This window comes from Euleptes europaea, chromosome 12, assembly GCF_029931775.1.
Source record: "Euleptes europaea isolate rEulEur1 chromosome 12, rEulEur1.hap1, whole genome shotgun sequence".
NCBI classification, from domain to species: domain Eukaryota; kingdom Metazoa; phylum Chordata; class Lepidosauria; order Squamata; family Sphaerodactylidae; genus Euleptes; species Euleptes europaea.
Window position 1 is genome coordinate 58,622,887 of NC_079323.1, and position 17,618 is coordinate 58,640,504.

The window sequence follows — 17,618 nt, forward strand, 5'->3', positions numbered from 1 at the left end:
CTCCTAACATTTCAGCTCTGAGATGTTGATTTCGTTCCCCCAGTCAACACCCCCAAAACATAATTTGCAAATGTATTATTTATTTCCAGTCTGTCAGTCGTACAATATTTATTTAACCACCAAAAAAAAAATTTCTTCAGTACAGTCTCAGCCTAATGGGATAACTGCATGGTGTTTCAGTAAACATGCCCCCCCACATATGCTTGCTGAGAAAATATAAATTGGGGAGGGGAGACTGGCAAGTGAGAGAATTGCTTAATCCAGCCTGCGGCTGCTGATTTCATTGATTCTCCCTTGCAACCCGCACCCACCCAACTAATCAGGCTTACTTTTGGTTTCAAAACCTGGCGGGGGGGATTTCAAATATGGGGGGGGCACTAGCAGAGGTAAATCAGTAGCAGGAGAGGGATTAAGCCACCCTCCTGCCCACCCCACCATCATTTCCTTGTAAAGTGTAATTTCACTCTAATTAAAACTACCTATAAAGTAAGAGAAAACAAGACTAACAAAATGGAAATAAGAGACAATTTGTAAATTTTGTGCCCATGTAATTAAATAATCTCTTTAAGATGTTGTAATTTAAAAATATTATTTAAAATTATTACATCAATATGCATGGACAGCAAGAAAAAAAATCTTTACCTGTCTAATCTAACATGAATTACATTGAATTATAGATTGCGGGATGTTTTATTCTTAATTTAACTCATTATTTCTCAATATTGACATCTGGTAGATTGGGGGTGTAATATAACACCAAAGAGCTTCATAATACCCAGACACAGCAAAGCGTTTTGGCCACAATCCAACCAAGAGGTAAGCACACTTAAGCCCACTGACACGGTGGTCCCTCTGGACAACAGAGGGAATGTTTTTGTTCTTGTTTTCCTCATTATACCTTTATTAGTTTACGGAATCTATCTAAAAGACATGCTTGATGTGCAGTTTAGTTTTTGTTTCCATCTCTCAGTTGCCCATGTAAGGTTCAACTGGTCAGTATCTCAGACTGGTCAATGAAGGCATGATGTTCCCTTACTGGCAGGTGTACCTACTTCAAGGAAGGAAAATGTTATCACTTCCATTTCAAAGATGTTCCTGGAGGTTGTTCACTCTTAAGCTCCATTGAAATCAATGGAGCAAGTAGCTGCAATGGGTTCAATTGAACTTAGTTTAGCACTGGATCAGGGCCAGTGTTTTAGAGCAACTTGCAGTTGCTTACTCAGATGCGGCATGGACTACAGGCATCCTTTTTCAAGACAGCAAATCAGAGGCAGGCTTTTCACGAGCATTCAAATGTGAATATTTTATTGGTAGGAAAACATTTCTCTCCTTGGAATCATGTGAAACCTTCAGGCCAGGCAGTCTAACAGTGCACCCGAAAAGGAAAGGGAGACACACTCCCTTTGTTTAACTCAAGACCCCTTTGGACTGGCTGTCAGTGCATGCCTTTTAAATCTCTCATCCTTCCTAACTGCCAAGGGACAGGGTTTATTTTTTCACAGTATTGCTAATACCTGTTGACCAGTTTCTCTCTCTCCCAGTTTCAAATCTTCTGTTGCTGTCACTGACGCATGCTTCCTCGCTCATCTGGGCTGGCCTAGCCTCATTAGTAAGGGATTTTGTGCATGTTAGTTAATTGAGTCCCATTCTTACCACCTGCCACTCGCAAGCCTCATCTGCACACTAACGGCCTCTAATTGCCATCATACGGCCGGCTCATGGCAACAACTTGAGAACAGATCCCTAGCAGGACGTGCGCCGTAGGGCTGTGCAATCTTCTAGGGAGTAACGGTGCGGTGAGGAACGGTAACTGTAACAATTTGTCAAGGGACCAGATGTTTTGAGAGGAAAGGCACCCTGTGCTAACATCAGGCACTGGAGCCTCGATGTTTAGTACCATGTCAGATGTTAATATACAAGTCTACTGCTATCGAGGCCTGCCAAGGCTCTGAATAAATGGATATCGCAGTGCCCCTGTTCCCTCACTGACAAAACTGATGCAAACGGGGGAACTCGCTACAATTGTTTTAACATAAATGAAGTCGTATGCCTCATTAGTCTACGGTTCAACAGCTCCGAGAGCCTCATCGCTGGCAAAGTTCATAGCTAGAAATGATTTATAGAGAAAATTCAGTGCTGGCAAGGAGACACACAAACAGTTGAACAAGTCTTGGACATCTATATCATTAACCCTAAAACCAATGAGAGTGTGTGTGTTTTTCAACACCATTCAAACCATGCCTGGCATTTACCCTTACATTTAACCTCTCAGAAAAAGTACAGGCAGAGTTCAGAGAAACAAAGCATCTTTCGTTGCTTTGTAGCTAATAATATTTTGCCCCAGTATTACCACGGCATCTTTGCTTGGTACTGTTTGGTACAACTTGAGGTGTAACCTAATCAGTTTTCAAAGAGCTTCCTAAATCATCTTCTTGTTTGCATTCCCTCTTGCAGCAACATCTGTTTCCTTCTCCGCCCTCCTTTCTTGTCTTCTTTTGATAAGCCAAGCCTGAGGAAGAGTTCTGTGAAACACTTAATCCAGCTCACTGAGTTGTGATTGCGCAATGGTCCTAATAAAAGTATGGTGTTACTTTCTCTGTTTCAGTGAACGATGATCCTGTTTGTCTCCATTATTGCTCTTCATCTCTCCGCTCCCAAATTTGCCAGAACTATCCAGACACATTTTAGGGTAGATCTTTACGAAACGTATGATGAGAAAAAGCCAAAATGCTAAGGAAAACTTTTTTTAAAAAAAGTAGTATTAACGAGAATGAGCTACTCTGGGAAGAAGAAACACATTTTAATTTCTTGCATCTTGAAATACATTCCTACATCTATGTCTGTTGTCCACCATTACCTGTAGAGCCTTTCTAAAGGACACTGCCATTGTACCAATAAGCATCAATCAATTCTGTGTTCCAAACAACACCTACTCAAAACTTTTCCCAGAGCTGTGCCCCTTTTTTCCTTAAGCCTCTTCTGTCCAATTGACCCTCATTGCAGGACTCAAAGGAATATGTTCTTATTTCCTTAATAGGTTATTCGCTGAAACTGAAATCCTTCTGGTCCCTGAAGATCACTCCTACCTTTCTAGTTCATTTTCTCTGCTACTCCCAAGGGCCCACCTCCCTTTAGATTACCTCATCTCCTGCAGACATTTGCGGAAATGTTCTAATTTTTTGCTTCTTCTTGCATTTGAAGGCGCCATCTCTATCCTTCATAGCACAGCATTTGTTCATTTTACACTGGTATAGTCAAGACACAGTCCAGAATCTTTCTGTGTGGACATTTCCTAAATAGATTTCCTAAATTTATATAAGCATATTTTGAAGCGGAACATTTTTTTCCTTATCGATCAAATGTAAAAACCTGAAATCTTTAGGATATTTTTTTTACCAGTGTCCAGTATGGGGGACAGGTCTCCCATTACAGCAGGAGACTACCCAACCCCCTTCTCTGCTGCCCACTGCTGCTTGGTCCCATGACCAGAAGTGAAATTGCAGTAGCATGCAACATTGTGTGACCTGCCTCCCAAAGCTCCTGGGGAGTGCCACCCAGCAACTCTATGCTGGTAACCCTAGTTGAGTGGTGGCACTAGGAAAAATACTATATGGAGAAAAGAAGGACAACATAGGTTCTTCAGGTACAACTTCCATCTTGCATGCAAACTGCTAAGTAAACAGCATTCTATGATGGGGACCAATAATTTCAGGACAGCATTTGCACCTATGCTATATCTGCAGAGAGGGCAACCTGTGTATTTATGTCAGTTTCCCTTCCGTCCTGACGTCAGGCATGAAGAGTTTACCTAGGCCTAAAAGTCTCTTTTCGTAATTGAAGTAGGGCATACATGAGTGAGCCAACTTAAAACAGATGTGGTCTACAGGTAACCTACCAGTTGCCCAAGGAATAATTTATGGGGATGTTCTCTTGTGGAAGCCAGGGCCCAAGCATTTCTCTGGGCCTGGTATAACATGCACATGCATGATGCCATCTCATAATACAATCTCATGGGAAATTAAAGAAGCTACACAGTCTTTCAGTTAGGGCATCGAGCTGCTAGATCCATGTGGCATTTTGCCAATTTAATGATTAATTCTTTAATTCTTCCATTCTAGTATTTGAAGAGAGCCAGCGTGGTATAGTGGTTAAGAGCAGCGGACTCTAATCTGGAGAACCAAATTTAATTCCCCACTCCTCCACATGAAGCCTGCTGGGACAGTTCTCTCAGAACTCTCTCAGCCCACACAGAGACAGGCAATCACCTCTGAACTTCTCTTGCCTTGAAAACCCTACCAGGATGCTATAAGTCAGCTGTGACTTGACAGCGATTTCCACCACCAATATTTGAAATCTCCCAAACATTATTTTCAGATATCTAAAGTCAGATTTATTTATATAATACAAATCCATGGTTTATAGGATACAATATATCTTATAATAAAGGAACCTGGCCTAACTACATCTTAATCAAGATGTGATAAAATATACTGGTGACCTTTTAATTTGCAAGAAAAAGAAGCGACTGATATATATTTCACAGCCAATGTTCTTCTTACAGATATAATTCAAGAACCACATGAATTTTTCAGCATTTTACATAAGGACTCTGTGGCTGAATTCAGATAGTCCTTGGAGGTCTTTGGGCTCATGTTCTCTCTTTTTACCTCCTTTCCTTGAGCATGGTTGAGAAATCTGTTTCTGGGCAAGCCACAGTTTGTAGTGACATATGAGATGCAGCAAACAACAAAATATAGTTTGTTCTCTTGCCTATAAACCAGAATTAAACAATGGTTTGGAATGTTGGTTTGCGGACAAGAAAACAAACCAGTTGGCTGTTAGCCATGATTAAGACATCACAACAAACTATAGTTTGTCTTGAATCAGGAAACCTTCAATTTCCCAGCAGTGGTACAAAGGGAGAAGGGAGCATATGAGCCCAGAGACTTCCAAGGCTCATTTGTGTGTTTGTGAATGGGTCTGAATGGACCCATACCATCTGAGGACATACCTGTAAGGATGTTATTGGAATGTCCACTCTAGAGCCTGACCTATTATTATAATGAGAGCCGTCATGGTGTAGTGGTTAAGAGCGGTGGACTCTAATCTGGTGAACCAGGTTGGTTTCCCCACTCCTACGCATGAAGCCAGCTGGGTGACCATGGGCTAGTCACCGGTCTCTCAGAACTCTCAGCCCCACCTACCTCACAAGGTGTCTATTGTGGGGAGAGGAAAGGAAGGAGATTGTAAGCCAGTTTGATTCTCCTTAAAAGGTAGAGAAAGTAGGCATATAAAAACCAGCTGCTTCTTCTAAGTCCATGAGGGAGCTGGATTGCTCTGGCACCAGGACTAGTGAGTGTCTTGAGAGTACTGTTGTTCCTGAAAATATAGAAATTGGTCATCCCTGATACAGGCAACATTTACTGACTGAACATTTCAAGCTTGACTTTTTATTGTTTTATTGGCTAGTTGGTATGGTTTTATTTTTGTCTTGTGAGTTGCCTCAAACTGGTTCTGGAAAAGGAGCATACAATTTTGGTAAATAAATAAATAAAATGCATTTAAAAGTAACTACAGATCTTTGTCTTTTACAATGACTAAGGTTGCAATTCTAAGGATGTTTTCCTGATAATAAGCCACAAATGGGACTTACTTCTGAGTAGACCGGCTCAGGTTGCTATCTAGAGTACATTATTTTTTGTTTCTGTTGACCTGATGCCAAACCAGATTTTTAAATCCGTTTCTATAGTCACCTACACCAGCCAAGAAGCAATGCTGGCATAGGTTTCAGTATATAATGGTCCACAAATGCCTTGAACTGATCCCTTAGCAAACAGGACCACAGCCTCTTGAATGAAAAAGATCTTTAGAAAATGTCACTTAAGTTACAGAGCTATTGTTTTCTCAGTGCAATAATTTTCCTTGATCTCTTTACTCTTTATTTTCCTTGTATGCATTTGTATGTTTGACTGCTTAAAAATTACCATACCAAAGGGGAAAAAACCCTAAGATTTCATTGTTAGAAGCCTTTATAATGACACTTTAGGGAACTCATGGTGTTGCACAATAGTGTATGTCCTATATATGCTCAAGACATTAATTCACATTTGGAATGCAAAAGCTGTAAGTTAACCCACTCATTTAATACTATCTTTTTCATTTAAAATATATTATTTAAAAATTTCATAGCAGCATGCCAAATTTGAGCTCTAGACGAAGAGAAACTGAATCACAAAGTTTGGTAACAATGTCTTTTTATATGTTTGTGTATGTTTATAAAGCTCTCTGATGGATAACCAGCAAAACAGATACTTCTCTCTTGATTAACAGACGGTAAACAACAAGATGGACACGCTTGTGTTCAAGGGGTTTCCGTTTAACAGCACTTCTACTAATCATTTCTGAAAACTGGATTTTTTTCAGAGGCAATCATTCTATGGCAAATAGTATACTACCACAATTCAAAACTGCCACTTTGTGTGAAGTATCAGTCTTTGAATGTGAAAAGAATATTACGCTTAAATGTGCTCCTTTAACATTTATGCTCCATTTATTTCAATGGATCAGTACTACAGACTAACCCTTAGCATAGGATTTGTTATATATAGCATTCTGCTGTAAATGGGGGAGGGGGGGTAGATTTTGTTGAATTGAAGATACATAAGTATTTCTCTTCTAAAAGTAAAACGTAAATTTGAAATGAAAAAAAGTGTTCTTTTTGTCCCTTGTCCTGAGAACTTGAGGCTAGGGGTTTGCTGTTACAAAGATATGACAGATTTACTTTTTTTAAAGCAGCAAGAATGTCAGTTTGACAGTGTCCTGTCACCGTTAAAATGGGCCCTTCATATGACCCGGCCTTGGACACTGGTGCTCTGTACCCATTAACAGCTGAAGCTGCATCTGCCATGTTTCGTGGTCCCGCCACTCCATGCTGTGCGACCAGCTGCTTCTGTTTATGCTAGACTCATTGCTGCCTTCTGGCTGGACTACAGAAAGCAATAACCTAATATTCCATCACTACTCTTCATATGTCTCCCTAAAGAAAATGCTGCTTATATTGCTATGATACAGTGCAATAAAAATGAAGTTGTGCCTTAAACTTGACAGCCTCTTCCAAGCAGGTCACCTGCATTCCAACAACCCAGCGAAGAAATACTACTTGATGGAGACTGTAGAAGATAGGTAACATTTGGATGTTACAACTTAATTTTGTACAAAATCAGTTAGTTACCTTTTACGATACTGTGCTGGTGTTACTGTGTTTGCTACCTGAAGTAAAGCACGTCACCGTAACCAAAAGAGAGTTTTCTGAAGCAAGTTTCTGAAAATCTCCTCTAAGTACTGTTTTGTTAAAGCAGTTCTTTGTAATACAACAGCAGCCAATGACATCAGATCACAATTCTGCTGAATAAATGGAATGCTTATAATCTTTCTTCAAGCACTTGAAAGTCAGCAAAGCAACCCATGTATGGTCTCTTTTCAAAAAAAGACTTCAGACACAATCCACCAAGAAGATGTCCTGTCCAAGCTCCAGAGACTAGGACACGGAGTAATAGATTTAAACTAACAGAAAAGCGATTCCACCTAAACATTAGGAATAACTTTCTGACGGTGAGGGCTGTTCGACGGTGGAATGTGCTGCCTCGGAGGGTGGTGGAGTCCCCATCTTTGGAGGTCTTTAAGCAGAGGCTAGATGGCCATCTGTCAGGAGAGCTTTGATTGTGTGATCCTGCATGGCGGGGGGAGGGTTGGGGTCACTGGGGATGTGGGGGGAGGTAGTTGTTAATTTCCTGCATTGTGTAGGGGGTTGGACTAGATGACCCTGGTGGTCCCTTCCAACTCTATGATTCTAAGCAATTGTCAAATGAATTTGTTTCCAGTGGGGTGCATGTTGGTTGAACTTCCTGGAGGATTGTTGCCTTTTGTCAATACATGACTTATGCTTAATTTTGTATAATCAAATAAAGAAAAGTGGATGAGTTAAATAGCCTTGCAGCCTTCAAAATTATCTGCCCTACTTTGATAGGAAACATAAAGCTTTCCTTAATATATCTTTTTAAGAAAATTGGTTTTGTGGAAATAGCTAACACCATCACAGCTTGGCTAAATACTTTGGCTTTATTGTTGGCCCTTGATAAAAGTTTAACTGTCACCAGTTTTTTGACTGATGAACTGACTGGTTGCCAGATGTCCCAATTTTTAAAGGAACTGTCCCTTATTCCAAATATCACTGTTCCATAGCATACTTTAACTGGGAAATATCTCCACCTATATTGGCTCCCTACTTCATCCCAGTTAGCCTCGTCAGATTTCAGATGCTAAGCAGGGTCAGCCCCAGTTAGTAATTGGATGGGAGACCACCAAGGAATACCAGGGTTGCTGTGCAGAGGAAGGCACTGGCAAACCACCTCTGTTAGTCTCTTGCCTTGAAAACAATACCAGGTCGCCATAAATTGGCTGTGACTTGATGGCACTTTACACACACACACACACTTCATTCCAGAATATCTGGCCACACTGAAGCATGCTGGTGGAAATTGAGGCATCTTGTATTATTCAGAGCTAGCTGCGATGCACAGATTGCAGACCCAGCTCCAAGGGGGAGAGAAAGGGCAAGGCAGACAGACAGCAGAGTTGACATAGCTGCAGCTTTACTGACTACAGCTGTCAGAGCCTTGGCACAGCATACGGCAGAGGATCCAGGCATCAGATGATCTGCCAGGCAGCCAATGGACACACCACATCCCCAGCCCGCGGGGATATTGTGAGATGGCAGGATGTGGGATTCCACATGGATGCAAGCCATTGCGTGTTTTTCCTGCCACTTCAGTGAGGGTACCCTGACAGCCCCAAACTGGGGAATCCCCAAATGGAAACACAGGCCATGTTTCCCCTGGCCCAATGCTGATACCACTAAAAGAGGTTGGCAGGGAGCCCGCGTGGCTCCCTCAAAAGCTCCTACAGCTGCAGCCAAATCCTGTGTAGCCAGAAGTCCTGCCCCCATTCTGAGAGATGGATGCCATCTGGCGGAAAGTGCCTGGAGCCTGAATGAGGTGCCTGGGTGCTGGATCGAGTGACCTCACAACACCTCCATGGCACTGCCCACCGAGTCAGTGAGCTTCCTTCTGGCCACGTCTACTTTATCTGGGCACCATGCCACAAATGCCTCTCCAACAGGTTAGACCAGAAGAGCTGCATGTTAGGGAAATAGGCTGCCAAGAGCTGCAAGTCAGCCCCTGCCAGATCCAATCTGCTGTGGGTTGTCAAGGTCATTCTCACCCAGCTGTATAATCAGGGAGTCAGGAGGCCTAGTCCAGTAAGGATGACGAAGGACAGTGGGTACAAGAGATACCCAGAGACTGCCGCCAGTGGCATGGCAGGGCCCTCTTTTATCCCAGCCAGGAAGACCAGAGGGAAGACTCCAAGTCTGCCAGCCAGCATCCCACCCCCCGCCAGGCCAAGCCAGCCCAACATCTGATTGCCAGCCAGGGAAGTCAACATATGATTGGCCGGCCAGGAAGGTGACGCACAGAGGGCACCCACACTACCTCAGGGGCCTTCAGAAAGGCTCCCCACTGAGATGAGTCCAGGGACCTTGCCTACACCTATTCCAAGAGTGCTTCATTGCATATCCCATCAGCTCACTGGAAATTAGTAGAGCCTTAACAGTCTAATGTTCAGCCTAGAGGATCCCTTGATTCAGTGCAGCAACAGGAAACAGCAGACAATTCAGACATATCATTTATTTCATGATCCCCACTGCTTTTAGTTCGTTTTAGACTGCTGACTGAAGAGTTTTCTCAGCAAAAGAGATTGTTTTACAATAGACAGACTGTGGGCATTCCCCCTCAGAATAGGAGGTGAATGATGTGCTGTACTGCAAAGCAAACCCCACCCACCAACTTCAAATGCTATCAGCAAACACCCCCTCTCTGCCTATTCAAAACAGGTCACCCACAGTGTATGCGGCATCTACTTCCTCACCTACCTATAAGCCAAGATAGAGTCAGAAACTGATCAAAGAGAGGTCCTTGTCCTTTAAAATGCATTTGACAGTCCTTTTCATTTCACCAGTTAATAATTTCCTCTTCAGTCTTAGGCCCACGCATTCTTTTCTTTTTAGAGTACCATGCCATGTGGCAAACTGTACAACACAGATGTCCATACTAGTCACCTCTTATCAAAGACATTTTATTTCCAGATGCCTCTTGTTGTCTCAGCAATAATATTCATATGCTTCTTATACCTACCGGCTTCCTCAAATACAGTGAAAATTAATAAACAGAAATCAAGCTGATGGAAACATCTTCGGGATTTTCTAAAAACAATTCTGCAGTCTTTTAAAACTTTTTTCTGCATTCATTAAGAAAAATGATCTAAAACATGCAGAAACCTATGAACTTGGAGACTTGGGTATAAATTCCTACTTGGTCATAAAGGTCACTGGGTGACCCTTAAGCCACATAAACACATACAAAGCAAGAATCTGAGGGAAGGAGGAGGAGGCATGAGGGAATGGGCAGGGGAGAAAGAAGGCAAGGTTTGGAAGGCAGGGGGCCAGGGAGCTATGGAGAGCTTGGGCCTAACCAGGGTTGTTGCTCCTTTTGGTATAGAGAGAAAACTCTGCAGTTCTGGTTTCTGCTGTCATTGTAGCATGTAAATCTGCCACCAGAAAATCTCAAGGGAGCAGTGAGGACCAAGGAGTAGCACATGTTGCTCCAGAGGTGAATTTTACTTATTGATTTGATCTAACCAGTTAATTCTTCAGCCGCAAGACTCTTTGTAAAGTCTTTTAAATGACCTGTTTACTAAGAGTCAATAATGTATTCATTATATACAGGCTCGCTTTCAGAGTGCCACAGATCCTAAGATTGCTTACGGGATTTGGACACAAAGTTGTCTTTGAACATATCTGAATATTAATTCCTCATGTATGATAATGAGAGCATGCAAGAAGAATTGTTACAGCTGATAGTTAAGGAAGTAAAAATGCCTGTGTTCATTGATGGTTAATGTGATACCAGCGGATTAGCAGTTCTTGGGATCTTAGCTCTACTGCAAACTCTTGCAGGCACATACTTATCATAGAGCATAGAGCTAGAAGAGGATAGAAAGGTCATCTGGCAAAGGTGAGGACCATGCAGTCTTCACCAGCCTAATCACTGGCTAAAACAAGTAAACTAAGTGGAAGGAAAAGGAGGAGGAGGAGGAAGTCACAAAATGAGCCACTGTAGCACTCAATGCAATTTTCAGATTGGAGCACATTATTATAATATGTTCATGAGATCACAAAGACATAAGTGACTATCACTATTTCCAAACCAGCTCTGAGCACATAGAGCTAGTAAAAGTGCTCTCAGCACCTCTGTACACTGCATTTCTGTTTGCAGTGACAGATCCAAAAGCAGCCCAAGACTGAAAACCTAAGGGCCAATTTGTATTTTACACAGCATCATGTTTGCCACATATGCATTAGAGCTGGGATAGGCAGATGCTCACCCTTCCTCCAGTTACAAAAGACAGCACTGTTTCTTTCTGGGGCAGACCTTTGAACCATGAAGGCAGCCTCAGACACCACTATGATGATGCTTCAGTCGTCTTGTTTGTGGGCTTCCTAGAAGCACCTGGTTGACCATTGTGTGGATAGACTGCTGGATTTGATGGGCCTTGGTCTAATCTAGCATGGCTTTTCTTATGTTCTCTTATGTTCTTATGATTATGGTCACCATTGCTCCCCATATCCTCAGCACTTTTCAATAGAAATAAAATAAATAAATAAAAGAAAACTTTTCAGAGGTTTTGATAGTGTGCCGTGGACTCCTCCACCATCCAGGGCTATAGTCAACTCTGCGCTGCCGACCCTGGAACAGAAGAGAGGAACTTGGCAAAGGGAAACAAAGATGTCAGCAGGAAACATCTGATACTGAGCAAGAATTGGACACAACCACATTTTGGAAGCTGAGGAAGAAGCATTAAAGAGGTGAAGAAAGAGGACAAAAAGCATCAGCGATATTGTGACATCAGTGCTACAAAGGAGAAAGCCAAAACAGGCCAGAGAAGATTTCTGCCCACTATCACCAATTGAATTCTCCTGCTTGAGTAGCTTGTGCACATGACTAGGTATGTCCAACTTAACCTTTGGGAGAATGTAGAGTGTGGATTATTTATTTATTTTAATGCTATTTATAGTCCACCTTTCTCACAAGGACTCAAGGCGGATTACACATAGTGAGACAGTACAATCAACAAAATGGGACATTCAATAAACAATACATTAAGACTGTAGAAGTCTCAAACCAAACAGAAAGAACTGAAGTATACCACAAGTATTAACATGACACATTAAGCAGTGCAAAAAATACATAATAGAATCCTACTTACAGTAAGCTATACACAGCAGTACAGACCACAATCCCTAATCATTTATCAAAGTAAGTTTGGAAATCATTTTGTATAGTGCATAGGCTGTAGCAAACCAGGAGAGTGGCAGCTTTCCTGACCTCCTCAGGCAAAAGCAATGGAGAAAGCACGTGTTCAGGCAATTGTTGATTTTGCCCATTTGCAGAATGGGTGCAATATGCATGCTCTGACTAGCTCCTAGTAATAACTGAGCTGCGGCATTCTGAACCAACTGGAGTCTCTGGATTGACTTTGAAGGGAGACCTATGTAGAGTGTAGGGATGCCAGCTCTGGGCTAGGAAAAACCTGGAGATTTGGGGGGGGGGCATGGGTAGGTTGGGGTTTGGGGAGGGGGGATCTCATCAGGGTACAATGCCATAGAGTCTGCCCTCCTGAGCAGCCATTTTCTCCAGGGGATCTGATCTCTATTGTTGTAATAGCAGGAGATCTCCAGGCCCCACCTGTAGGTTGGCAACCCTAATAGTGTACCTTACAGTATTCTAGTCTTGATGTTACTGTGGCATGGATCCAGGTGGCCAGATCATCCATATCAAGGGATGTGCTAGAGTGTCCCCATCAATCCAGGTTTACCCTGGAAGGGACATTATTGCACGGACACACTGCACGCTTGCAAATCCCCCACCCACTAAACCTCCTGCCAGAGGCAAAGGGGGACCTGGCAACCCTACTCATACACAACAATATCAAAGGCAGCAGAATGATCTAGCAGGATCAATAGGGTGCAGTTTCCCATGGTGATAGTTGAACAAACCCAAATGCTGGGATGAAAACCTGACATGGCAAGCATCCTGAAAGCTGATATTATCCAGCAGTAATTACAACTATAAAAAGACTAGTCACTCAACTACCTTTCACACAAACGTAGGGTGGGAAACAGATAGTGGCTGGTTGGGGAATCAGTATTAAGATCTGACAAGAGGGAACATGCAAAGACTTCCCTGAGGCATCTCATTCCCCCCCCCCACACACACTATTTCATCTTTCCCTTTCCTGAAAGCCCCCATAGCCGTGTTGGCGAACCTATAGCACGTGTGCCGACACCGGCACGCGTAGCCCTCTCTGCCGGCATGCACGGCTCCCGCCCCCTTCCCTGCATTCCCCGCCACCCACCTGGGCGGCAGGGGCTTTGAACCACGCAGTGCTGCTGCGCCGAGCGGTTCAAAGCTCCCACCCCCTTCCCTGCACTCCCTGCTGCCCAGCTGGGCGGCTGGGGCTTTGAACCGCGCTGTGCTGCCGCGAGGAGCGGTTCAAAACTCCCGCCCCCTTCCCTGCACAAAGTGTTGGCACTTTGCAATAAATAAGTGGGGTTTGGGTTGCAGTTTGGGCATTCGGTCTGTAAAAGGTTCGCCATCACTGCCCCATAGCCTCTCCCCTTTTCCTGTTTCCTTCTCTCCTTCTAGGATTGCCAACCTCCGATGAGGCCTGGAGAGCTTCTGGAATCACGATGGTTGTCCCAGCTACAGAGATCAGTTCCCCCTTAAGGTTGCCAGCTCCAGGTTAGACAATTCCTGGAGATTTGGAAGTGGACCTTTAAGAGGGCAAGGTTTGGGGAAGAAAGCAACCTCAGTGAGGTATAATGCCATAGACTTCACCCTCCAAGGCAGTTATTTTCTCCCAGGGAACTGATCTCTGTCATCTGGAGAGCAGTTGTAATTCTGGGTGATCTCCAGCCCCCACCTGGAGGTTGGTTACCCTCCTAGATCTCCTGGAGGAAATGGCTGCTTTGGAAGGTGGAGTCTATTGCATTATACCCTTTTGTGGTCCCAACCCCCCTCAAACCCCACCCTCTCCAGGCTCTACCTTTTAAATCTTCAGGAATTTCCCAATCTGGAATTGGCAGCCCTATCTCCTTCCCACCCAACAGCCAGCCTACTTTTATCTGTCCCTCTGTCTTAAATTTTCAGTCTCCTCCCTGCCTGCAGACTCTACCTTGGCAAACTACAGTCTTTCTCCACAGTAAAAGCAGCTTACATTAGTCTCCTCTGCTCCTTTTTATCTGCACAACAGCCATATGAGGAAGGTTAGGTTGAAAGTATGTGACTGGTTGAAAATCAATCAGTGAGCTTCCACAGTAAAATGGGGATTCAAACCTGGGTTTCACAGTCCCTGCTCTGAAGCTCCAATTGCTATGTTACAGGTTTTGACATATTAGAGCATATAAACTGTTGTATTAGTTCTTGTAGGTTATCTGTAGGTTATCCGGGCTGTGTAACTGTGTTCTTCTTTGAGCTGGGTTTGAGCTGAGTCATTGTCCTGCAAAGTATTAAAGGTAGTGTGCAAATCATTGTCCTGTAAGAATCAAGATAATGTGCTAATGAGGGTGTGGTATGTTAATGTGGAACCATTGTATCCTGAAGTGATCTGTTAATGTGTGGAATCCAAGGCTAATCTGCATGGCTATTGTTGACTGTAGTCTTTGTTAGTCTGGAGGTTTTCAGGACAGGAAGCCAAGCCTTATTCATTCTTAAACTCTCTTCTTTTCTGTTAAAGTTGTGCTGATGTTTATGAATTTCAATGACTTCTCTGTGCAATCTGACAAAATAGTTGGTAGAATTGTCCAGTAAGAGCCACTTTTAGAAAACTCCTCTACAGTTTTAAAAACCCCTAATGTTTGTAAGATAAGCTTTTGGAATCTAACTGAATTTCTGGAATCCAACTAAGCTTGTGAAATTCAGTCTGCCACGAACACTGACTGTTATAAAATAGTATTGTATAAAGGTAATATTGTGTTTTAAAGTTTAAATATGAAAGAATTACTACAGAATAGATTCATTTTGATCGTACTCTTTGAGAGATGAGGATGAGAGATGAGGATGCTGATAATGTTGGGTGTCGTGGAGGTATATTAAAGCTAAAAAGTGACTGTTTAAGAAATAGGCAAATGGCCAGCTGGAGGAAGAAAACCCTTATATAGTAACCTGTCGGAATACAAGGAGGAAATCCTTATATGGTAGCCTGTCGGAATACGAGGAGGAAATCCTTATATGGAGGCCGGCTGGAATATAGAGAGGAAGTCCTTATATGGTATAAGTCTAGCCATGGAAACCCAGCTAAGTTGGAATACGGTGACTTTTAACAGTGAAAATATAGCATGAAACAGTATAAATATGGGCAGAGAAAGGGCTAGAACTTCAGACCTTTCTAAGTCTTTGGACTGAGGGTCTTAGAAGATGGTCTTGGTATGTATGAATTTACTTATATGTTATTCTAGAATATGAATTAGATATTGGTTCTTGTAGGTTATCCGGGCTGTGTAACCGTGGTCTTGGTATTTTCTTTCCTGGCATTTCGCCAGCAGCTGTGGCAGGCATCTTCAGAGGAGTAACACTGAAGGACAGTGTCTCTCAGTGTCAAGTGTGTAGGAAGAGTAATATATAGTCAGAAATAATATATAGTCAGAAAGGGGTTGGGTTTGAGCTGAATCATTGTTTTGCAAAAAGTATCAAAGGTAATGTGCTAATCATTGTCCTGTAAGTATCAAGATAATGTGCTAATGAGTGTGTGGTATGTTAATATGGAACCATTGTATCCTGAAGTGATCTGTTAATGTGTGAAATCCTAAGCTAATCTGCATGGCTTCCTGTCCTGAAAACCTCCATACTAACAAACACTACAGTCCACAATAGCCATGCAGATTAGCTTTGGATTTCACACATTAACAGATCACTTCAGGATACAATGGTTCCATATTAACATACCACACCCTCATTAGCACATTATCTTGATACTTACAGGACAATGCTTAGCATTGATACTTTTTGCAGGACAATGATTCAGCTCAAACCCAACCCCCTTCTGACTATATATTACTCTTCCTACACACTTGACACTGAGAGACACTGTCCTTCAGTGTTACTCCTCTGAAGATGCCTGCCACAGCTGCTGGCGAAACGTCAGGAAAGAAAATACCAAGACCACGGTTACACAGCCCGGATAACCTACAAGAACCAATGAACTCTGACCGTGAAAGCCTTCGACAATATTGTGAATTAGATACTTTAAACTAAATCAGACTGTTATATTTTAAGTATTGGATTTTAAAACTGAATAGTATGTAGAACTTGCTTACTTTACTGTATACATTGTTACTGAATTTTAAGACTTTGTAATACTTGCATATACACATACACATATATACAAATAATTTTATTGGAGCACATCAATAAAAAGACTTGAACAGAACCAAGCAGCCAGGCCTAGTTGAGTCATGCAAGTCAGGTAATATCAAGTCGGGTTGCCAGGTCCCTCTTCACCACCAGCGGGAGGTTTTTGGAGTGGAGTCTAAGGAGGGCAGGGTTTGGGGAGGGGAGTGACTTCAATGCCATACAGTCCAATTGCCAAAGCAGCCATTTTCTCCAGGTGAACTGCTCTCTATCGGCTGGAGATCAGTTGTAATAGCAGGAGATCTCCAGCTAGTACCTGGAGGTTGGCAACCCTAGTATCAAGTCACCCAGAGGTTGCTGGCAGGCCTAGGGTTGCCAACCTCCAGGTGGGACCTGGAGATCCCCCAGAATTACAACTGAACTGCAGACAACAGAGCTCTGCCCCCTGAGGGAAATGGCTGCTTTGTAGGGTGGACTGTATGGCATTATACCCAGCTGAGACCTCTTCCTCCTCAAACCCTGCCCTCCTCAGGCTTCACAAAATCTCCAGGAATTTCCCAAACTGGAGTTGGCAACTCTAGCCAGGCCTGGACCCAGTGAGTCCTCCCTCAAAGCCAAAATAGACCTGGAAAGGGCCCTTCCCCCTACTCCCATGCCTTTACTCACAAAAATCGGAGACTGGAATGCTGTGGTTGCCTAGCAACAGCCACTGAGGAAATCCATTGCTTAAAGGTACAGGCACTACTTTTATCGTTTTCATGTGATTTTGTCTGCAATGGACATGGCAAACTTGTCACAGCAAGCCATCCTCTGTGGAGACAGCTTAAATTGATCAGGCACCCATGTATCACACCATTCTTTTGGATCAATCACAATAGCTCTGTGGGTCAGTTTCCTGCAAGTTTTTTTTTTTAAAGCCTAAAAGGCAACTTTCATCAATGCAGCCCTGAAGAACTTTGTTAAAAAAAAAAAAATTGCCACAAGGAGCAAGCAAAGCACAACCGGTGGGCTACCTGTGCAGTAGTTGGCATTTCTTCTGTTTGGTTTATCTGAACTACACACAAGGAAAGAATGTTAATATATCATCTGCTCATT